The sequence below is a fragment of the Microtus oregoni genome, unplaced genomic scaffold (genome assembly GCF_018167655.1).
Source record: "Microtus oregoni isolate MIOR12 unplaced genomic scaffold, Mior012 000017F_ref0000208, whole genome shotgun sequence".
NCBI classification, from domain to species: Eukaryota; Metazoa; Chordata; class Mammalia; order Rodentia; family Cricetidae; genus Microtus; species Microtus oregoni.
In genome coordinates, this window is record NW_024543076.1 from 1,111,267 (window position 1) to 1,135,449 (window position 24,183).

Below are 24,183 nucleotides of genomic sequence, written 5' to 3' on the forward strand. Positions count from 1 at the left end.
TCACCCTGAGGACCTAGCATCATCTAGGGATCAGTTTAGGTGTCGAGGATACACCAAACAGAACAGATTGAACCGCCCCCAGCCTTGCCCTCCTGGAATGTGTATTTTCGTGAGGCAAGACAGTCAATAATAAAAATACATTAAGAATTCCATGGAATGACAGTTGGTGTTCATCGCTATGGAGAGAGTCAAGTAGGTAAGGGAGAGGGTGAATGGTGTGGGGGTGGCATTTGCTATTTTAAACAGCGTGATCAGGTGGCATCTGAGCAGAGATCGGAAGGAGAGAGTTAGGTGCGTGTCTCCAGGAAGAGTTTCCATGCCGAAGGAACAGTTTGTGAAAACTTATAAAGCAGGTGTGCTTGGTACATTTGAGGAAAGCCAGGAGACAGGTAAGGCGGGAGCAGGTAGTGAGGTGGCCTCTAAGGTCCATCCTTTTTCATTTCTCTGTAGCCCACGTACCGTAGACCATTGTGAATATCCTTTCCTGAACTATGTTTTCAAATAAGCATCAGTCTATAGCTCCCTCCTAAATTAGACTATAAAACCCTTGAGGGCTAGAAGGCATCATCTCTTGCATTTCCAGAAGCACTTGACACAGGCTGTAGGCACTGTGTATGGCAAGTACCCAGAGAAGAATTGCTGGTTGAATAATTTTGCTCATGAGGCATCCATCTTTCTCCACACCATGAACACCACGGAGACAGGAAACTCATACTCCACTTAACCCTTTAGAGTGGCTGAGTTAACAGACTAGTTTCAATCTTGCTATTCTTAAGGAATGAGTGGAGAAATTCAATGGGGAGAAAAAAAATGTGCCCACATCACACCTCTCTCTACTGAGATTCTATTGGTAGTAAGTCTATCCAACAAGTTGAAAGCATATGCCCATCAAACATTGTGGGCATTAGAACATCAAGAAGGTCAAGTTGGTGACTTCAAAGAATGGAACACTATCAAGGAGTTCTGTTTTTCTAAAGTACTTCCAATAATGAGAGAATCACATTAATTTATGTCTATTATGTGTGTAGACTTCACAGACAACTAGTAACAGCAGTTCAGTGAGTTCCTTGTCACAGTCAGTTAGAAGTTTAATAATACATGTCTGTCTCTCCCTCCATCCATCTGTCCATCCATCCGTCCATCCATCCATCTGTCCATCCATCCATCCATCCATCCATCCATCCATCTAACAAATGTATAATGAATACATACTTTGGGATGAACAGTATGAAAGTTCAGTGGAGGATTATGAACTTCAGAAGCTCACAGGTTAACTGATGTAACTGATAGAAGAACTGATCTGATCATATAGTATTCTGTGTTAAATTCTTTAGTGGCAAAAGCAAAGTTCAATGAACTTCAACAGGAAATGGTAGCTTATTTCTTGAAAAGCTATGAGGCCTTCCTTAGGCAGGTGCCTTTTATGTGTGTGTGTGTGTGTGTGTGTGTGTGTGTGTGTGTGTGTGTTCCTTCTCATGCCCCCCACAGTGAGGCAGCTAATTTTCCTCTGCTCTTTTCCCATTCTACCTGCTTACAGCAATATCTTTTTTCTTATAATGATTTGTGGTCTGCTCTGCCTGACGCAGACTCGCTAACCACAGTGTATCATGATCATTGGTATAAAAAGCTAGCAGACTTAGGAAGAGTGACTCTTGGGAGGTAAGTTGAAAATTTTCAGGCCAAGTAAGAAAAGACATCCAAAGACACACGATCTTGTGAGGAGTTATGGGTCAGCAAAGCACACTGTGTGTTAGGAAGGTGGTGAGTGGGCTTACACGACTGAGGAGGCGGGTCCTCTTGTGGGGAGGAGAAACTTACTTAAGAGTAACGCAGGATGTGTTGATGGATTCATCAGAAGCAACCACATGAAAACATTTGACCAACAGGCAAAAACACTTGAAAACCTGCTCACAATATGTGGTACAGCATCCTCAGGCCCCACTCCATCCTGAGCATCACTTATTCCATCTATGTTCTGTCTGCTTCCTTTTCTAGGTTCACAAGGCAAATTTGAATTCTAGTCTTAACTATGTCCAATTTAGATCACTTAAGTTGCAGACAAAGTTCCTTATTTGAACAATCCAACTTTATACACTTTCTAAATGATTCCGTGAGAAGTTAGATGTTTTCCCAGTCACTCATTCTTCCTAGTGACTGCATTCAGGAACCATCCATCTAGTTTCTGGGCCAGAAATCTTGACTTCATCTTCTTTTCTTTTCTTATAGTGTTACTGCCAAAAGGAAGCTTGGCCTTATTCTCTTGTTCTTATTCATACAGCCTAAGTTCAGGCAACTTTTATCTCTCCTACTATTGCAAGAACTACTAATGAACTGGTCTCCTGACGTGTGCTCTCCTTTCCCTCTTCCATCTCCATCTCTAGATAGAAATATCAATCAATCCGGCAACTGCAGTGATATCTCTAAATCAAAAACTTGGGATAAAACATGAATATCATAAAGCTTATTTTAATCATTTTCAGAGCACAGTTCAGTAGCACTGAATTCGTTCACATGGTTGACCAGGCACCACCAATGCACTGAACTATGAACTCTCCAGAGTAACTCCTCAGACTCTGGCAGTCACAGTTTGATTCTCTCTGCATGAGTTTAAATTCTTTACAAATAATAAAAGTGAAATAATGCAATACTTGTCTTTTTGTGGCCGGCTTATTTCATTTAGCACAGTGTGCTCAAGGTTGGGCTTGAGAATGGGTCAGAATTTCCTTCCTTTTTAAGACTGAACGATAGTTGATATATATATATATATATATATATATATATATATATATATATATATATATATGGGCCATGTTGTGTCTGGCCTTTCACGCAACAATGCAGCCACAGAAATATTTAAACCATCACTCATAACTTCACAAAAATGTTTCTTATTGCTCTTGTGATTTCAGGGCCTCAATTGATGCTATAGCATTCATCCTTTGTTCTTCTCACACGGGTTTCCCCTGATGTTGCCACAGACTTTGCCATGGCTGGGACTCAGGCTCTTCTTCGGTTTATAGTTTTGCCCCCAGGATAAGTCCAACTTGAACTTCAGACTTGGCTTCAAATGGTATCTTCCTCACCCCACCCTCTTTTTGTGAAACATGCGAAATTTATTTCTACCAGTATACCGTCAAAGTACCCAGAGGTTGGCATACGTGGGCACTCAAGAGACTTTTGTTGCTGTGAATGAATGGATGATGGAGTGGAAAGTGTGTGGAGTCGTGGGTGCCGTGGGACTCGACAGAGGGACCTGTGGGGAGGACTACATCCAGGTCACAGCACACGTGAAGAGGCAATCCTGCACAGCACACTGGCCGTGAACTCTGTCTGTGGCCATAACACACAGACTTGCTCACTCTGCACACAGGGCAGAAGACATGCAGGGTGACGACTTGTCTTCTCCAGGTCCCAAATCCTTGTAGGTGTTTTAGGACTCTTAGGGCCATCTTAATACTTTCCTAATTAGTAAACGGTGCTCACACTCTTTCCTGCTTCCATTCTTTACCCGGTTTCCCTCTTTCTCTCCTGTCACCCTGGACTTGGAAATAAATCCATATGTTTAGGTCACTTCAACTCACGTGAGATTTTATTCTGTGAAGTGTGTGGTTTGTAAAAGGCTCAATGGGCTATTCTGGATCAAATAACTCTGTTTTCTTTAGCCATTTAAAATAGTCTATTTTCATTTTTTTTCAGCCACCGCCTCATGAAAGGACCTAAGAATATCCTCAACTTAGTGTTAGATCCCGTAATTACATTTTCCCATTTTGAAAGCAGTTATGCAGTCCTTACAATAGAGTCAGCCCGGCTAAAAATAAACCCCAGGCAGTTCATATTAACTGTGTAATAATAACAGGCAACACGGAGGCTCGGTGTCCAAATATGATGAAAACAGGAAGTTCGTTACACAAGCTGTTCTTTCCTGATAGATCTGAATTCTTAAAGCCTTAACTCAAAAATAATCCCTTCAGGTTATAAATAAAATCAGAGGATCTTCTCTTCTCTCTAGTTTTAATGGAGATGATAACATCGCCGCTAAATAAATCCTCTGTTATGGATAGGTTGGCGAGCCAGAACACCGGGCTTTGTGGAGGAAGGAGTCAGCGTGGAGACCCTTGTCCTCACCCCTGGGTGCTGGAGGCATCAGTCCCAGGCTTTCCTCTTTTCTTAACCCGGGAACAAGTTGCCAAAAGGATGCTGCTGTACTCGCATAGGATGGCAGGGAAACGGAGCGCCTTCAGGTGTAGAGAGGATTCTTAATTTTCTCTGAGGAGAAAATACCCCGAGAGAACAAACACAATTCCGAACGCCTGTCAAATATCATCCTGCCTCTTCAGGGTCACAGTGAGGTCCCAAGGTATGCAAGTCCCTCCCTTTAGAGCACTTCTCTTCTTCAGTGAGTGCCATTGGTTGCCAGGATTCACGTGTGGTGGGCATGGAGGGAGATTGTCTCCAAGGCACCCAGAGCAGCCCCTCTTCCTGTAGACAACTCCCAGCCCTCCAGGGTGCTATGACTCGGTGGGGAGGGACTTGGGACCCTGCCATCCACCTCCTCCTTGGGAACCTTTCCCTGCCTATTGCCACAGCCACCAAAAGTACCCAAGTGGCCAGGACAGGTATTCCAGCTTCTCTTCATTTCCTGTCACACAATAGGGACCAGGTTGGAAAGTCTACCCAAGGCTCGCCTACGGGATGGGGTTCAAAGGGAAAGGAATAACAGAAACGTGACCACAGTGGACAGGGAGATGCATTTGCTGACCCGATTCAGTGGGTGCTGTTCGCTCTCTCCCAGGGCTGGACCAGCTGAAGCAGTTTCAGGCTTGCGCAGCAGCCTGGTTACAGGAAGGCTCGCCTCTCAGTGGTCCCAGCTGTCCACTTGCATGGGGGCTTGCGCACCTCTTTCCGGGAGTGTGACCTTCCTTTGCTACTCGGGTCCAGGAGCAGATTCATGGAGGGGTATTCTTCCTGTTTGTGGAGTAATGACCCTCATGGGTCATGACACCTGAAACTTGTGTCCTTTAACAGGGTGACAGTAGCTACTGGGTGCTGTGGATTTTACATACTTGCATACTCTCATGCTTCTGTATCTATGCATCTATCTGCTTATCTCTCCATATTAACCCTTTAGGATGTATCCTAGTTTCTGAATTGAGGGTTTGATATTTCTTCATTTTCTGAATCCTAACATTTTCAGAAACGGGAGCTGATTTGACCTTTAAATGACCCAAACCCTGACCTTTTCTACCACCAAGCAAACCCATATTGAGTGGTGGAGACTTCTGGGAGAGGAGGGATGAAGGAGACAAACTTGTGATCCTGCGAACTCTCGCAGGCAGCTTGTTAGAAGCGCCACAGAATGCCCTGCATCTCTGCCCATACCCAGGTTCTTGGCTCAGAGAGTCAGGGACTAGTCTTTGGAAAACACTGCAACAGATTGCAGAGGGAACTGTCGAGGGGTAGGGTGGGTGGGGGGAGTCAAAGAAGGAAAGAGATCCCCTTTGGGAAACAATAAAGATTCTCTCTGGGATCAGTGAGGAGTCTGTCTGTCCCCCACTAGGATCATTAAAGAACAAAGGGAGAGAGAGCAGAAGGTGGCAGGGAAATCGCTTCCCATTCGAAGGAGCAGACTGTGCAGTGAGCAGCTTTGCCAGGGGCTGTAGGAGAGAGATGGCTTCTGGGGGCCTCACTGTGGGAGATCACAGAGCTGAACACCACTAAGTGGAAGATCTGGGAGGCCTGGTGTAGGAAGCAGCCCACACTTCCATCCCCTTCAGTAACGGCAATCACGCTAGAACTCAGCCTGCAGCCTGCTTGCTGGCACATGCATAGTGAAGGTCTCTCTCTCTCTCTCTCTCTCTCTCTCTCCCTGTAACAAGGAAGAAATATTAACATTCTTAGAGAATAGAGGAGCTATCCTAAGTATGTGGGAAGGAGTGTTTTGCTAGATTTCAGAGCTACATGGAGTGTAGCATCTCCCTACCAGTCAGTTCTGTCTGCTGTTCGCAGTCCGGCTGTCGGAAGGGGAGTTCTGTATCATAAAGATGTAGGGAGATGCACGTTTGCTTCATTTCCATGACCCACTGATAGCTCACAGTACTACAAATCCAGTGCTCTCCTGTGCCTCTCTCTGTGTGTGTGTGTGTGTGTGTGTGTGTGTGTGTGTATTCCAATACCTGTCACAAGGCCTTTCCTATAGGTGCTGAAATATGTCTGTTTTGTATATGACTGAACAGTTATCGGGCTTCCTTTGGTTCTAAATATCAATGGTTTCTGTTACATAAAATTTTCTTAACTTTAAATTCTACTTCTTGAGTTTTCACTAATGATAGCAACCGTGTTCCATATTTTGGAGATTTCTGCCTAGCAACTTGACTGGGAGCCATTTGAGTGAGCAGCACAATCCTCAAGCTTTCTGGATTGCGAAGCTCTATTGTTTCTTGATTTCCACATATTATCCATGGTTTTTTTTTTCTTTTTCTCTTTAACAGAGGCAACATTTAAAGGGAGGGAAGTCATAACAGCTCCATTTCTATTTTGCTTTTGTTATTTCTGTCCCAGGTGATGGTTCCCAAGGTATATATTTAAAAAAAACATACACACAAATAAATACTGTTTGCAGAACTTGTGCCTGTGTGTTTTATATCCAGAGACTCAAAAGATAGCTTGTTGGAATATGACAATGGTTTTAAGAATGATTAGTACACATTACTTATGCATAATGGGTTTATCATGGCATTTTCTTATATGTACATGACGCACTTAAATTATATTCAACCCCCAATACCCTTTCTTCACCCAATGTTCTTAATACCTAGTATATGTTGGACTTACTTTATGTTCTGGGGATTCAAGGGTATCTAGAGAAACGCCCCTGTTCTTAGGGGACTTATGTTCGCATGGCAGGAAGAGACAGATTATGGAGGAGTGGCACAAAATTCGTGTGTGTGCCACCTTACATGGGTTGCAGAAGGGCTCTACAGTAAATGACATTTAAACACAGACTTCAAAGGCAGGTACAAGCCAAGTGCATCTACAAGAAGAGCTTTTCTGAAGGAGGAAACTCAGGTACCAAGATGTTGACATGGACAACTGCCTTGAGGAATGTCAAGGTGGCCATGAGAGTGGAGTGGAATGGATTCCAGGGAAAGGGTAGGTCACACAGGTTCCTCTAGCCACAGGGAAGGCCTTAAATATTTAAGAACATTTGTCTTATGTATTATAATATTATATGTCTTATATATTATAAGCGTACCACATACAGTGTCCCTTGGCTGCAGTAAGGGACGTAGAATTCTGAGCTCCTGGGTGGGGAAGACTGCATGACCATCACGGATGGAGGGAGTGCTGGCCTTAGGGAAGGGAAGTGGGGTGGCCACTGGGAAGGAGAGAGGTGATGACGTGGTGTCTGGTGACGAAGAGCTTCAGCCTGAGGAAGAAATTATTCCCACAGTGAGACAGTAGACAGGTGCTTTTACAGCCATTCTGGATACTGGTCATATTCTCGGGAATGTCTCGGGCAGTGTAAATTCCAGGAACTGCTAGGAACTATGGCCTCCATTGCCTGTGAGTAAGTCTCACAAACTCAGTCCCAGCAGCTGGAGGAAGGGCTTGTAACAACTGTAGTTCTGATAACAGCATTACAGGACCTAAGGATGGAAGCCAAGACTCACTAGTCCAGAATAGGGATGGAACTGACTTAGACTAGACTATAGCAGGGGGGTTGAGAAAGGCTTTCATTATGGATGTATTTTGAAGGCAAAATACACAGGATTTCAAATGGATTACCCACAGAATGGGGAGGAGAATGGGGATAACTCATTAGCCTTGTCATTTATTGGTACTGAGAAGACCATGGGAGGGGCATATTTAGGAAGGGGTTGGCAGTTAGAAGGACTGTTTGAAACATAAATTGGAAATAACTTTGTCAATGCTGAAATAAAGACCTCAAGTAGGCATTTGGAGGTGAGTGTCTGAAGTTGTGAACGTTAGTCTAGTTCTTAGACTTCACTGTACGAAGTGAATATTGGGCAATGGAGGTCAGTAAGTCTCCTGGCCACTTACAGCATCATTTCTAAGTAAAAGACTCAACAGGTGGTTTTTGAGTAGCCTACTATCTGCTATAAAAATTTGGAAATAGCGTGGGTTCACCAAGACTTCCTGCATGTTGGTTGTTGAGTCCAGGTTCTGCGGTCTTCATGTGCCTTGATTTTATACTGTGTTTGTTAAACTTATTTTTCCTGGGGCTGGAGAGATGGTTCTGAAGTGAGGAGCAAATGCTACTTTTGCAGAGAGCTTGCATTCAGATCTTACACGTACACCAGGCAGCTCTCACAACCACCTGTAACTCTAGCTCCCGGGGATCCCACACCCTATCCAACAACTCCTGGCCTCTTTGGGTGCCCATGTTTATGTGTCCATACCCATTCGGAGATACATACACATAAAGAAAATTAAACGTTAATATATTTTTACAAAAACTGTGTTTATGTGTTCTGCCCACACATATGTATGTGTATCACATGCATGTGTGCCCACAGAGGCCAGAAACACGTGTGTGGTGCCTACAGAGGGCAGAAGAGAGTTAGATCCCCCTGGAGCTGGGGTTTCAGGGGGTTGTGCCTTGCTATGTAGGTTCTCGGAACAACACAGAGGTTCACCTGCAAGAATAGTAATTTCTCATAACCATGGAGCCGTGTCTCCAACCCCAATAAAATAAGTGTTAAAAATGTATATATCACACATTGCTCTACAAAATAAAGAGACATAGTTCAGAAAACAGGTTAGTTTTTTTTTTTTCCTGTTAATTGAATTGTTAGCCATATTTGAAATCAGAAACCTAAATGGGCATTTAGAAAATCTATTGTCCATTCTGAAGATGTCATAGCCTCAGGAAAAGCAGTTAATATTCTGGATGATATAGGCCAGGACTTTGAGAGAAGGCAGTAAACTCAAACTCATGATCTGAAATTCAAGGGGGATGGAAGCAAAGCCCACGAAAGACCCCTCCCCCCTTTCACAGCTTGCAAGCAATATCCTTGCAGCAAGGAATAGAATTAGCAATTTTTAAAAGACAACTTTTATTTTTCATTAAGCTGGCTGCAGCATTAAGACTGCAGGCTTCACAGCCATCTGCCTTGGTCAGAATGCTGGCGCCGCCGTTTGTTAGCTGCGTGCTCTTGACTGAGCTTCTGAAAATCTGCTCCGTTTTCCTTACCTGTGAGACAAGGGATAGCTCCAGAGTGGAAAGCTGCAGCTAATGTTGTTAGAACTAGAGAACTAAGTTAAGACAGGTACTCAGAGCAGTTCCTGGCTGAGTGGGCACTGGTTGCTCCAAAATTAAAAATAAGATAAGATAAAGCAGGACTGAGGCGATGGCTCCATCAGGAAAGTGCCTGCTGTATAGGCTTGCTGAATTGAGTTCGAGTCCCCGTATATAAGGAACACCAGGGATGGCAACATATACCCTGTCATCCCAGCACAGGGGAGGTGGAGACATGAGGATGGTCGGGGGTCTTTGACTAACTGATGAACTGCTGAGAGACCCTGGTTGAGAAAAGGAGGTGGGGATGATTGTGAATGACACCTGACACCCACTTCTGGCTTCAGTATGCAGATGTATACAGGCAACCCCTCCCCCACAACCACCACACACAGAAGAGGCGATCCTTGGGCACAATGGTAGGAGTGAGTGGTCAACACCCAAATCTACTGTTTTACTTTTAGGATTTTACAATCAATTCTGGGTGCACCTATAATTTTAAAAGCGTTGAAAACGGTGACAGGCGTAGAGCCACGCCAAGGGCAGAGTGTGCGGAAGACCGGGAGAGAGCATGTGTCTTATTCCTTAGAACGCAGGTCTAGAAGATGAAATAAAGCTTGACCACTGGAGTTCCTGACACAAGAGCCAGGAGCACAGCAATGGAGTCAGGGAGGATAGGTGAGGAAGAGCTTGATGCTCTGCCGTGGGCATGCTCACTGACCTGGAGCCACAGGTGAGCCTGATCCTCAGACTCACCTTCATCATCTGAAATTAGAGTTCAGTTCAGATGTGCTCTAGAGTCAAACGTGGCTGTGGGTCTCTGTGTGGAATGCGTCTTCCTGGAAATGAGGCCTCGAGACATGACAAAGAAGACAGTCAGGTATGAGGATGCATACGTTGGTTTTGGTTGGGATTCAGCCTGAATAATACCAAAGATCTTTTTTTTGTTCATTTTTTAAAATGTTATTTAAATAATTTTTTTCATTTCTTTTGCATACCGACTGCAGTTTCTCCTCCCTCCTCTCCTCCCAGTCTGTTCCTCCCAATGCACCCCAGCTTCCCATTTACCCCACTCCCCATCCACTCCTCCCCACTCCATTCAGCAAAAGGCAGGCTTCTCATGGGCTAGAACAGAGCTTGACCCAAGCTCCTCCCCTTGTGTCTAGCTGGGCAAGGTAATTCAGCATGGGGAACAGGTTCCCCAAAACCAACTAAGTGCCAGAACAGGTCCTGACCTCACTGCCAGGAGCCTTACAAAGAGACCAAGATACACAACTGTCACACACATGCAGAGGGCCTAATTTAGTCCCATGGAGGCTCCCTGACTGTTGGTCCAGAGTGCATGAGCTCCCATGAGCTCAGGTCAGCTGTCTTTGTGGGTTCCTCTGGCTCATACAATCTCTCCTCTTTTTCTTCAGCAAGACTCCTAGAGTTCAGCCCAGTGCTTGGCTGTAGGATCTCTGCCTCTGCTTCCATCAGTTACTAGACAGACTATCTCTGATGACAGTTAGAGTAGTCACCAACAAATATCTCTTTCAATCTAAGACTCTAGGGACTGTCTTAAGCATTGTAACTGGCCTTTTTATTCCTCATTCCTACACACTGGCCTCATCTCCTCAGTGGAGAGCCTTAGATTTAAATATTTATGTAAGAACTCCAGAGGAAGGTGTGATTTCCATTCTGCAGTAATTCCCAGGCACATAAAACTCAGGGCCCTGAGCGACCTCCTGGGAAAACTCAGGGCACCATTTCCTACGGTGTCTAAGCTATCACAGCAGAATTTCTAGATGACCACATTATCACCGCCACCCTTACTCTGTGTTGCAAATGGGAGAAATGAAAGGTACCAGGGTCACTGCCTCCGTGGGAGCAGGTGTCGGGCTTCATGGCTGTGTCCTGAGAGCTGGTGTCCAGGCAAGGTCAGGACGTTCAGGTAGTAGAGTGGTGGCCTCAGAAGAGAGAACAGGAGGTGACTGAACACAGCAATGGTGGATTGGCTGGCAGCCCCGAGTCACAGAGCCACAGACAAAATGACAAAAAGATTCAAGGAGTAAGAGAAAAAAGTACCCATAAAGTTGCGTTGGTCAAAACAAGGAGATTTCAGCCATCTGTAGATGCTGGAGGTACTGAGGAAGAATGACAGAGGGCCCAGGGACTGAAGTGTGCAGAACAATATCTCCGGGGAAGGTAAGTCTGCAAGACATGGCTTCTCAGAGAGAAGGGTCCTATAAGATCAAGCTGGGAGGCTTGGGCTAGGTAGAATCTTAGGGTTTAGTGCCCTCTGAGGAGAGCAATTGAAGTGTTACTGTTATCACAATATGGTTGCTTAGCTAACAGAGTGGCACTTGTTTAAGGATAGATTCAAATTAAGGCTAAGGCTAGCTCTAGCCCAAAGGTGGGAGGCCCTTCATTGTCCATGTCTTACCACAAGCAGAGGAACCATACTGAATAGCACTGTAGCTTTTTCTAGTGAATACTGTGGTCCAGAATTAGATTCTACAAGACCCACCCATCTGAAAAAAAAAATAGAATGATGGACCCTAAAGCATCAAGATACTTCCTTTTCTTTTTCTCTAAAGAATTAGTAATTTGTTTCCATATCTGAGAAGTCACAGTGTATTCCTGTGACCGAAGCACAACAGACTTGCACCATGATTCCAAATGTTTCTCAAATCCAGGGACACTTGTCTCAACGTTGAGTTAGCACATTAAAAATGACTTCCTCGGCTGAGACCATCTCTTTCATTTACAGGTGTCCCCCAGGAGCAGGCTGTGTGCCAGATTCTACCAGAAACAATGAGCCAAATCAGTTACTTCCATATGCCTAACCAACTTTAGCCTGGCACCAACGACACAATGCAATCGCAAGATGAAGCACTTAGGTGAAAGCCAACTGCATTCTCCTCTTTGTAAAGTCTTCTGAGAGAGCAAAGTTTGGATCCGTCCAGCCAAGGTCAAATTCAGAGTTGTCTTGTTCTAGAGACAAATAGAAAGGTTTAAACAATGATCTGTATGGTTTGTTCAAGCTATTATTCATTGAAAACCTAAGAAAGACCTCAGCATCACCCCTCTGGGTCTATGAACAGATGTATGGGTGGGTACCATTCTCTCACAGCCTTCTTGTGTAGTTCTGCAACTGACCATGCGGCTTTGGACCACTCTCTCACAAGGCAAAGCTCCCGTCCTTTTTCGAGCATCCCCTTGACTCCTTCCATCCCATTTTCATTGTTTCTTCTGAAACGGTCCTTGCCCTGTCATAGGATTTGACCAACTTTTCAAATGAGTAGACTGACTTTACCTCCAATCCAAGTCTGGGAGGTGCGTTAAAGTCTGGTCTAAGCCAAGCTTTAAATTAACCCAGAAGTTAGGACACAGTAGGGAGTTCAGGGAAGGCTTCAGTTTTAATCATTTATGTCTTTGGAGAAACCACCTGGAATCTAAGCTTTTGGATATGTAATTTATATACCTAGAAATAACCAGCATCCCCAAATTCAGTCCACTTTGATGACTGCCCATTGAGACACAGGACATTTTCGTCAGCCTGCCTTGTCTCTCAGGCTCTCCATTCTTACCCCCAAATAACTACACATCTATTTTCCATCATTAGGAGTGAGTTTCGTTTGTTGTGAAGTTGTGTGTGTGTGAGTGTATATGTGTGTAAACACACAGTATGTGCTCTTTTGCGTCTTATGTCTTTTGTTGAGTATAGTTGTTTGGAGATGTATTCATGTTGTATGGAGCAGTAGCTTGTTCTTTTTTACTGCTGAGGAGTATATTATTCTTCGAAAGTACCACTTAACAATAATTCATTCTGTCAGTGTTCACCTGGACTTTCCCAGTTCTCAAAACCATGATTACCTTCTTATATAAAACTTTATGTAAACATATCTGAATTTAAAGATTTGAACATTCCATGGTATAAAATTATAACCCACTGTTCAAAGTGTTAATAAATGCTGTTGATAAAAGCTTAGATTTCAAGTACCACCCACGTATGTCTCATGACAACAGCGGAGTTGCTGCACCCAGGGTGGAAATGTTTAACACTCAAGAGGCACAGTAGGACGTAGCTGCAAAATCAAGGCAGCCTGCTCTACAGAGCAGGGTTCATGCTGGCAAGGATATATAGCGGACCCTGTCCCAAGAAAGAAAAATCCAGGAAGAAAGACAGAAAGAATGAAATGAAGGAAGGAAGAAGGGAATAAGAAAGGAAGAAAGGAAGGAGGGAAGGAAGGAAGGAAGGAAGGAAGGAAGGAAAAATTTGTGAAGTTTCCAAAGGAGTTAAGCCATTTTTAAACTCACTAACTGGCAGTGAATGAAAACTTGCATTGCTCTATATTCTGCTTAACATTTGCTGGTATTGATGTCTTTAAAAGTTACAGTGTGTGTATGTGTGTATATGTACCATGTGTGCCTGCCTCTAATGAACACTGGTGTTTCAATTTGTGTTAGCTGACGACTGAAGGTGCTCGTGCTCCTTGGCCATTCGAGTTTCCTTTGTGAGCTGCCTGTTCAAGTCCTTTTTCTTATTTTAAAAACTGGGTCATCTCTTTATTATTGAATCATAGGATTTCTTTGTATGTTCTGGGCGAAACATATTTGTCACATATAAACACGTATAGTGATTCTTCTTCTCTGTGTGACTTGCTATTTATTTTCTTGATGTGTTGGATGAGCAAACATTGCGTGGTTGCGTGGTTTGAGTAAGTACAATTTATCCATGTTTTCTTTGTATGAATCATCTATGTCCGTCTCAGAAAACTTCTGCTCATTGCCAGGGGACAAAGTACTCTTCTTTTAGACTTTTATGTTTTTTTCCCTTATGACTTGATTGTATTATTCTCACATTGAACTTGATGGCCCATTTTAAATGGGTGCTGTCTGTGTGTACAGCGTGAGATGGGGTCCAAATCTTTCTGCCATTAAAGATATATATACATCCAGATAGTCCCAATCAGTTGCTGAAGAGATTTTCTTTTCTCTGCTGAGTTACAAAGTCGCTCCATTGTAGGTGTGTGGGTCTATTTCTGGACTCTCTATTCTGTACTTAACCACGTCCTCTCAAAGTGTTAGCAATGGTTTTGAAACAGGAATGGATTGAGATTCCTATCTATACAGAGTTTCATGAGTTAGCGCTGTCTTATGCTAAACATGAAAAAGATTATTTTTTTTTAACAAAAATGATGTGTATGTGGGTATGTGCACAGGAGTGCAGGCTTCCATGGAGCCCTGGAGGTGGCATAGGATTTCCTGGAGCTGGAGTTTCAGATAGTTGTGAGGCAGTCAATTTGAGTGCTAGGAACCAAGTTCAGGTCTTCTACAGGGGTAGTTAGCACCCTCTGCTTCATCCCCGGCACCAGCAACCACTTTTTAAATCACTTTAAAAACTCACGTTAATGAACGGAAATTTATTTGATTCTCATGGAAGTCCTTGAGGGTAAGTGGCTAGCAAGAGCCAAAGTGTGTTGTGTGTTTTGGCTTTTACTTCCCCCCTGCAGTAAGCAATGTCGTGCACAAAAGGAGATGGAACCAGGGAAGCATTAGCTGGTTTGAGAATAGAAACAGAGGGAACAGTGAAGCCTGGAGAGGCATGGGTGTTGGCAGGGTTGGGAAAACCGTCTGCTCCAGATCCCAAATAAGCTGTTGCCTTCCTGCCCCAGCCTGTTATTTCAAATGGCTGTATGGCAGCTGCCCTGGAAGTGGAAAAAGCCATCTTACATTTAATTCTTTGCAATTAATTAAAACAAAAATGCGAGTCCTTATCCTTTGTATGTTGTACCCATGCTCTCCTTTGGTGCTCTGGCTCCTGAGTTCTCGTCACAGTTCACGTCCTTGCCCTCTTCAGGAAGTACCCTGTCTCCTTGAATTTAGACCACTCGGCTCCTGCACATCGGTGATGGCTCAGGTGGAGCTGTGCCTTGCAATCCATCCAGGATCTTATCGTTGAGAGACTGGGGTAGATCTTCCCCAGTTTTTACATCCCTTGTGGAAACAGCCCCACCGTAGTGACTTATAACCACAATCTTCACTCTGTGTCCCAAGGTACTGTCTTATCTGCCTTGCAACCCCTTTACCACCCCCGAGAATCTGTGTCCGTGTTGACTCCAACCCACCTGCTTCCATCCCTGCACCTCTCCTCAAAGGTATGACTTGGTATTCAATCCTGTTATCAATAAGATGCATAGATTTGGGCAAAACAAAATTGTTGATTAATTGATGGAGAAAATATCTTTGCTAATGTTTCCATTGGCAAATAATTCCCATCTTTCAAGACCAGAAGCAATGTTGTTTCCTGGGAGAAAATGAAGTTTCACTTAGGAAGACTTGGTTGTTCTATCTATGCATCTACTTAATACTTTGTACATTTTTTTCCATAGGCACAGCATTTGCTGGTTACAGATTTGTTGGAAGTGTAAATCAGTTGTTATTTGTTACAACATGTGGGGCATATAATTATAACAGCTTCTCAGATATACTTTTTTACATTTATTTATTCATTTTATTATTTACGCTGTGTGTGTGTGTTTATCAAGGTACACGTGTGTCAATCAGAGGATAACTTACAGAACTCGGTTCTCTTTCCATCATGTGGGTTCTTGGGATTGAACTCGGTAGGTCACGAGGATTTGTGAAAAACACCTGTATAACTGAACCACCTTGCTGACCCACAAAGTAGGTTTCTCAATCAAATAGCTGAGCGCCTTTGTTAGATGATCATAGTGTTTTCATTTGTTCAACTTTCAAGTACATAAAGAAGTGTATTTGTGATGCTTCACATAAGTGTATGTGTTTTGCCCTCTAAAGATGTAGACAGTTACAGAATTTGCTTAGGGCACACATCTGGGGTTGTGCCACCCTTGGTTAGCGCGTACCATGCCAGACAGACCACAACAGTCCTTTTCCCTAGTGATATCAGGCATGAATTTAGAGTCCTACTTCCCCAGACTCCATCAGTGGACCTTCTTGGGATAAGGTTATTTTCTCCTCCCTCATCCTGAGAGAAGAAGTCTCAAGGTCGCCTTTGATGACCTTGCTGCTGGTACCTAAGAGAAGACTCTAATAGAACTGCAGACATGCCACAGATTCCTGTCTCTCAGAACTTAATCCCATTTGCATTTTGGCTCTGATCAGATGGTGGAAACACAAACTCCAAACTGTCAATCAACTTGGGCTTCTTTTCCAACTTTTCATAAATATATTTCTTTTAAAATTGTTGAACATTCTTGAAACACTAAAACAGCACAACTAATTTTACAAAATTATCACAATGTTTTTAATCCATATATTATAGTTCATAACCTAGAATTGTTCATTGCTGAAAATCCACAATGTACAAATGAATATACATGGGTGTAGATGCATATGTGTGTGTATAAATGTTGGCATTCTGAGATTTGAGGGAGAAAAGAGGGGAGATATTTACTGAAAATATATTTTTCATATTGTCCAGTTTTTACCTTTAAATATCAGTTGAAAACATTTTTAAAGTATATAGATTTCTGGCATGTAATTTATCTTCAAAACAGAAATTCAACCTAACCAGTTATAAATCTGAGTTTCTTTCTGAATTAACCACGTTGGCATTACCCCAGTTACCTCCTTATGTTCGCATGGTTGCTTCCAGACTCTATGTAGAATTTTATGCCTCTGTAGTATCAAATTTGTTAAATGGCATATTTTTATATCAGTAATTTTTATAGCATATTGTTATTCCAGACTTTTACATGTCTCTAATTTATTCTTAACTTCAACACAGCAGTATTGATTTTTTTTTCTAAGTTTGATGGCATGAGCTTTCGGTTGTGATTTAGAGGCCCCCCCCAGCACAATCAATAATTTCCACTTCTTTTTTTTTTTGTTTGTTCTTTCTCAAATCTAGATGTTTGAGCAGGTGCAACAGTAAGCATCAGTGTTCCTTGTTTCGTTTTTTATTTCTCTTTGAGAAACATTTCAATTATCTCTTGCAATGATTGAGATTAAGCATCTTGATGACTCCGAATTATCTAGGGCACTTCAGTGCCTAACAGTAAGAATAATTTTGTTTGCAAGTCAAATGGGACCTGCTTGAATCTCTGTAAAGCACACCCCTCCTTCCTAGTCTCCCTCACAGAGGCAGTTGGTCATAGTCTTTTCCGAAGCCCTGAATTCATTGTTTTACAAAGTGTGGTCATTGGGTTACATGACTGGCCTGGGAAGGAATTAGGGGCAGTGTCCCTGCAGGTGCTGTAGCTGTGGGTGCCCAGGATTAAGGTGGCAGGGACAAAGAAGACTGCAGGGCTATCATAAGCGCTGCACAAAATAAAATTCCCAAGGATCCCAAAATCATGAGAGAATGATTTTGTCCTTAAATGCTTCATAGTTGACACCAGCTGTCCCAAGTAAATGTTCCTACCTGAGTTATTTAGGCCCTGCTTCAAATAGTATTGATGGAGACCTGCTCAGAACATCCGATATTTTGTTTTAATTGTACCATTTAATTTTTGGCACAGAATTATGGCCATATTAATGGAAATGAAAATGAAGAAGAAAAATTAAACTGAAAATCAAGTCTTTTCTATTTTCTCTTGCTACAACTTATGAGGCTCTGTAATCATAGACGTTATAATTTTCTATTCTAGTTTATACATGTTTTAATATTTTTTGGGAGAGGTTCTTGCCATGTAGCCCAGGATGAGTTCAATCATAACCCTGCTGCTTCAGTGTTCTGAGTGTTGGTGATCATGCATCACCACATCTGGCTTTTCTAGCCTAATTTTTAAATAGCTTATGGAAATCACGCTTCTGTTGCTGCAGACTATTTGTAAGACCAACTTTATATGTCACGTGTTTTCACATACCAATAGATACTCTTTCAGAGATATCGGTTTCTTAAATATTGGATATATATAAAATTTGCTAAATTTTCCACAAGTTACAAAGAGCTACCAACACCAATACCCAGTATATTTGCCATGCAGTTGGAGAGAAAGATCATCCACATTGTTAAGGGCCTGTGTGCTTTTCCTAGAAAGATCATCCACATTGTTAGGGCCCTGTGTGCTTTTCCTAGCCCAGCCTCTTGCTTCATCAGCAGGCTACTTAGTCACTATTCTCTTCTGTGATCTATTATGTTGTATTCGTCAGGGTCTCTGGAGGAACAGAATGTACATTAAGAACATACACACACATGCAAACACATACAGATACAGATTATATATATAAAGGGGATTTGTTAGAGTGGCTTACAGGCTATGGTCCAGTTAGCCCAACAATGACTGACTGCCAATGGAAGGTCCAGAAATCTAGTAGTCGTTCCATCCACAAAGCTGAGTGTCTCAGCTGGTCTTCAGCATGTGCCAGAATCTCTAATGCCAGTGATGAAATGAACTTGCCAGCAAGAGTGAGAGCAAGCAGGAAAAGAGAGAAAGCTTCCTTCTTCCATGTCCTTTATATAGATTCCCAGCAAAAGGTGTGGCCGGAAAAAAAAAAAGGTGTATCTTCCTATATTAGTCAGGGTTCTCTAGAGTAACAGAACTTATAGAATCAATTTCTCTCTATATTTATAGAAAGGGGATTTATTAAGATGTCTTACAGGCTAATCCAACAATAGCTGGCTATGAACAGAAAGTCTAATAACCCAGTTCAGTCCACAAGGCTGAATGTCTCAGTTGGTCTACAGTAGATGCTGTCATCCTGAAGAAGTAGTCTCTAATGCCAGTGGCAAGGGGAGGGAGAACAGGCAAAGGGCAAAAGCAGCCTTCCATGTTCTTATACAGACTTCCAGAATAAGCGGCCCAGATTAAAAGTGTGCCTTCTTGCCTCAATATATAGGTTAAAGGCATGTGTTTTTCTGCCTCGAAGATACAGATTAGAAATGGATATACCCACTTCAAATTAAGCAAAAATCCTTCCCAAGTGTGCTCTCCATTTTTGTATTTTAGTTGATTCCAGATATAGTCAGGTTGACAACCTAGAATAGCCATCACACTTCCCATGTTAAAAAAAAAATCTGAATTAATGGTGAGTCTTTCTATCTCAGAAAATCTTGACTAAAAGTGTGTCTTATTACTTCAGATGACTTAATTAGGAAAAAAAATTTCTCACAGGTGAACCCAAATACTTGAGTTTTAGTTAATTCCAGACATAGTCATGTTGACAAGCAAGAAGAGTCATCTTCAGTCTGCCCCTTATCAGCTTGACACACAATTATACGTTCTCACGTCATACCTAATTTCCAATGAATCCGAGGGTTCGGTTTTCAGTTTCACTAGGGTCTTCCTAGACATTCCCACCCCAAGTTACAGGATCCCTTTCTTTACCAATTAATGCTCTTCCTGTAGCAGCAAACACCCTCTGAGGCTGGGCCTTGAATTTTCACTGTAACTCATCTAACTTTATAATGAGGGCTTTGGTTGGCTTTTCTGCAACTTGAGTTCTGTGGATGCTGGTGAGAAGATTCTCTTCCAGGGCTTACAAACATCTCGACTGTTGTTCACGTCTGGAGCTGGTCAGGTTTTTCATTGAGCTCATGTTTTCTTTTACCATATTCTAAGATGTTAGGAGTTAGTTAATCTTATCATGGAGCTCATTCTTTTCCTTTGTCAGTTTGTTTAGAGATGCTAGAAGCAAACGGCCAGCATCATAATTTTCCTTTTTTTCCACAAATTGTCAAAAGTTCTATATACAGAGTTACCAAATCTCTTGCCTCTCACAACTGGTGAATCACAATAATCAAATGCATCTGTCTTCTTAACTTTGTAAAATAGTTCACACCAGGGGCTTTCAGTATTCTCCAAGCTTCCAGGAGAGGCTTCAGTAACTGTAAGTGCTGGCAAATTGGAAGGCCTATTCCATATACTTAAAATATTCATCCTTATATTCTATTCCTCTAGAACCACTTCTAGTACCAACACCTGTAATAGTCAGGGTCCTCTAGAAGAATAGAACATATATATATATATATATATATATATATATATATATATATATAAATGGGGAGTTATTAGAATAGTTTATAGGCTGTGGTTCAGTTGTATGTGGTTCAGTGATGGCTGTCTACCAAAAGAAGGTACAAGAATCCGGTAGTTGCTTAGTTCACAAGGCTGGATTTCTCAGCTGGTCTTCAGTATGTGCCAGAATCCTGAAGAATAGGCTCTAACGTTAGTGAAGGAATGGACTTGCCAGTGAGAGTTAGAGCAAGCAAGAAAAGAGAGAGCAAACTTCCTCCTTCCATGTTCTTTATACAGGCTGCCAGCAGAAAGTGTGGCCCTGATTAAAGGTGTATCTTCCCACATCAAAAGATATGGATTAAAAGTGGTTGTTCCCACTTCAAATGACTGTAGTAATAAGGGTGGCGGGGCTGCGTCCCCAGCACCCCGGCTGCCTGGCTAGCTTATGCCTGAAATAACAACACACAAACTGTATTCATTTAATCACTGCTTAGCCCATTTCTATCCAGCCTCTTCTAGGCTAATTCTCACATATTAATTTAGCCCATTTCTAATCATCTGTGTAGCGCCCCTAGGTGCGCTTACCGGGAATATTCTAGCCTATGTCCATCCTGGGTCGGAGCTTCATCGCGTGCATCTGCCTGGGAGCTGGGAGCATGGCGTCTCTCTGAGGCGTCTGCTCCCAAGAGGAGAGCTGTGGAGTCTGAGCTCACTTCCTCTTCCTCCCAGCGTTCTGTTCTGTTTACTCCTCCCACCTATCTTCTAACCAATGAGGGCCAAGCAGTTTCTTTTTATTTAACCAATGACCTTCCTCCATCAAATGACGTCATTAAGAAAAAAATCCCTCACACCTGTACCCAGTAGCCTGGGTTTTAGGTAACCCCAGGTGCAGACAAGTTGACAACCAAGAATGACCATCACTTTTATCACCCACCTGAAGTTAATTCTTCAATACCTTGTTACATCCTTAAGAGACATGCAATTGAGTGGATATTTTAAAATCTATATTTAAGCCAGGCGATGGTGGCGCATGCCTTTAATTCCAGCACTCGGGAGGCAGAGGCAGGTGGATCTCTGAGTTCGAGACCAGCCTGGTCTACAGAGCTAGTTCCAGGACAGGCTCCAAAGCCACAGAGAAACCCTGTCTTGAAAAAGAAAAAAAAAATCTATATTCAAATGGACTTATTCTAGATGTTTTTGGTTTTGCTTTGATTTCACCCAATATTAAGTATTTTTCTGTATCATTGTGTCTATGTGGCATTCATTTTCATTGCTCTGAAATATTCTGTTATATGAACAAGTCATAAGTTATTGCCAATACGATATTTGTGATTGTTGTATTTTTAACCATTACAACCAATTTAAGCATTATAAATGGAAGCACAATTACATAACTTTTGTTTTGAATCCCCAAGAATCTCTTCATGATCTACATATGACTGACTTTGCTGTTCAGATGGTAAGTGGCCCTTCAAAGATAGAAACAATGCCAAGTTGTTTCCTAAATGATTGTACCAGGTTCCACTTCCCTTAGCAGCGTGTGGATTCCAATTGTTTCACAAGCTCGCCATGCTGCGAGCAGCCGAGAGTAGAATTGTTGCTAAGCTTGTGAGTGGGGATGCACTTTCTTAATTGGTTTTTAACATATTTTTCCAGTAAGTAAGGAGGCAGAACATATTTTCATATAGTTTATCATTTGTGAGGTGCTTATTAAAACACTTTGTTCATAGCCTTCCTTTCTTTCTGTTGGATTATAACAGTTCTTTTTATTTTTTATTGGAGAAATAGTTTTTCCTACCATATATTCTGACCATGCTTTTCAGATCCTCCCCGCTTCTCTCCCCATCCAGCCCCACCCTTTTTTCTCTTATAGCAGTTCTTTGTATATTTTGAATATCATTAATTCTTTGAGTTATGTGGGTTCAAATATCTTCACCATTTCTATGGTTTTAGCAATGAACAGGCCACCTTAACTTTAATGTAGTCACATTTATCAAACTTATCTTTTGATAGCCATGCCCTTTAAGTCTGGTTAACATTTTTCTCTTTTCTATATGTTGAGGACATCTCTTGCATTTTCTTCAAAAATATTTTAATTCTGTCTTCCACTTCTAAGCTTTTAGTTTACCTGGAATTGGTTTTGTGTGTCACATAAGGCAAAAGCATTTTTCTTTCTTTCTTTTTTCTTCTTTTGCATTTTGTGCTGCTATCTTAGATGGTTACAAACTGAATAATTTACAATGAACAGAAATTGATTGGTTCAGGATTCTGGAGTCTCAGAGGCCCAAGATCAACAAACCTCCATCTTGAGAAAAATTTTTGATATGCTACCACGGGATAGGAAGAAGGTCAAGAGTAGGGAAGGCACCCAAACAGGCCTGAACTTTCTTTTTTAAAGAAGCCAACTCATTCCTTGATAATGGCATAAGTCCATTTGCCAGGCCAATCTCTTAAGCCCTCCCACCCCCAACACTGTTACAGAGGTGCTTAAGTCTTAGTTTGAGCCTGGGAAGGGAGATTCAAGGCACCACAATAAAAATGGTCAATGGTTTCAGAATGACAATTAAAACCCATTCTTTTCTTACAGATCTACAATGATGTCTCTATCTTAAACTTGGTTTCCATTCATGTGAGGATCAATTTCTGGCTTTTACAATTTGTTCTTTTGGTTAATTTGTTATTATGCCAATATTGTATTGTAAAAATTAGCTTTATAGAGAGCATTGTATTGGGCAAAGCAAATCTCTTTATTTTCTTCATGTCTTGAATAGGTATAGCAGAGCAAAGCATGCTGGAATTTTATTTGGAATTTTATTGATCTTTAGACCAGTTTAAGGGACATGGAACCTCCTAAATACTGTCTTGAGTTCAGGGAATATGGTGTATGTTTCATTTTAGTTAGAATTCTTGAGTGCTTTGTAATAATTTGTAAAGAAAAAATTAACAGAGGACTTATTTATCTTTTGTTAAGTGTTTTCATGACATTATTGAAAATGGCTTCTTTTAGAATGTGAAGAAGGGGCTAGAGAGACGAGACGACTCAGCTATTAATAATATTGCCTGCTCTTGTAGAGGACCCAGGCTCAGTTCCCAGCACCCACATGATGGCTCACAACCATTTGTAACTCTAGTTGCCAGGGATCCAACACCCTTGTCTGGTCTCTGTGGGTACTAGGGAAGCACCTGGCCCAGAGGCACATATATGAACAAAACACTTACACACATAAAATAAAACTGTATTTAAAAATGTGGTGAATATTCTAAAGATAGTTTTTTGTCTGTAATAGAAAATGCAATAGAAAAATGTAATAGAAAACTGACCTCTGTATATTGGCCTTATATTTGACCAAACAATTACATTTTATTTTTAGTCCTATTGATTTACCTGCAAATTGTTTTGGATTTTAGCAAGTGCAAAAAGTGCCAGTTCCAGCCTTTCATACCTAATCATCAAGTAAGTTCTTCTCTTCCTGCCCACCTGCACTGGTTAGGATTTTCCCATGGAGTCATAGTAGGCAGTTTGTTACATGACCTATGGCCAAGGGAAACTGCCAGCGTCTGTGTGTTCTGAGAACTTCTGGGAGTATACTATTTTGCTTGTTTGATTGTTTTTGAGACAGGGTTTCTCTGTATATTCCTAGATGTCCTGGAACTCACTCGGTAGACCAAGCTGGCCTCGAACTCACAGAGATCCACCTGCCTCTGCCTCCCGAGTGCTGGGATTAAAAGCACGCACCACCTCAAATTAGCTGCTATTTTTCTCAAAAAACAAATGGATGTCAGTCCATTCATAATTTTTATCCATCAAGATAATTGCATTATTCTCATCCTTTCAATAAGAATTACATTGATCTTTTTTTTGTTGTTGTTGAACTAATTTATATTGCTACCACTCTCTTGGTTTAAACTGGCCTGACTTTTCTTTTGCAAGCTCTTGTCATGGTTTAGAATCATGCAAATCTCTGCCTTATAAAATGGAAAGGTAAGTTATAAAGT

At 41.9% G+C, this 24,183-nt stretch overlaps 1 pseudogene; it reads left to right on the forward strand.

Annotated features, from left to right (window-relative positions):
- Positions 1-316: 316 nt before the first annotated feature.
- LOC121458227 overlaps positions 317-24,183 on the forward strand; it is a 42,056-nt pseudogene continuing 18,189 nt past the window's right edge.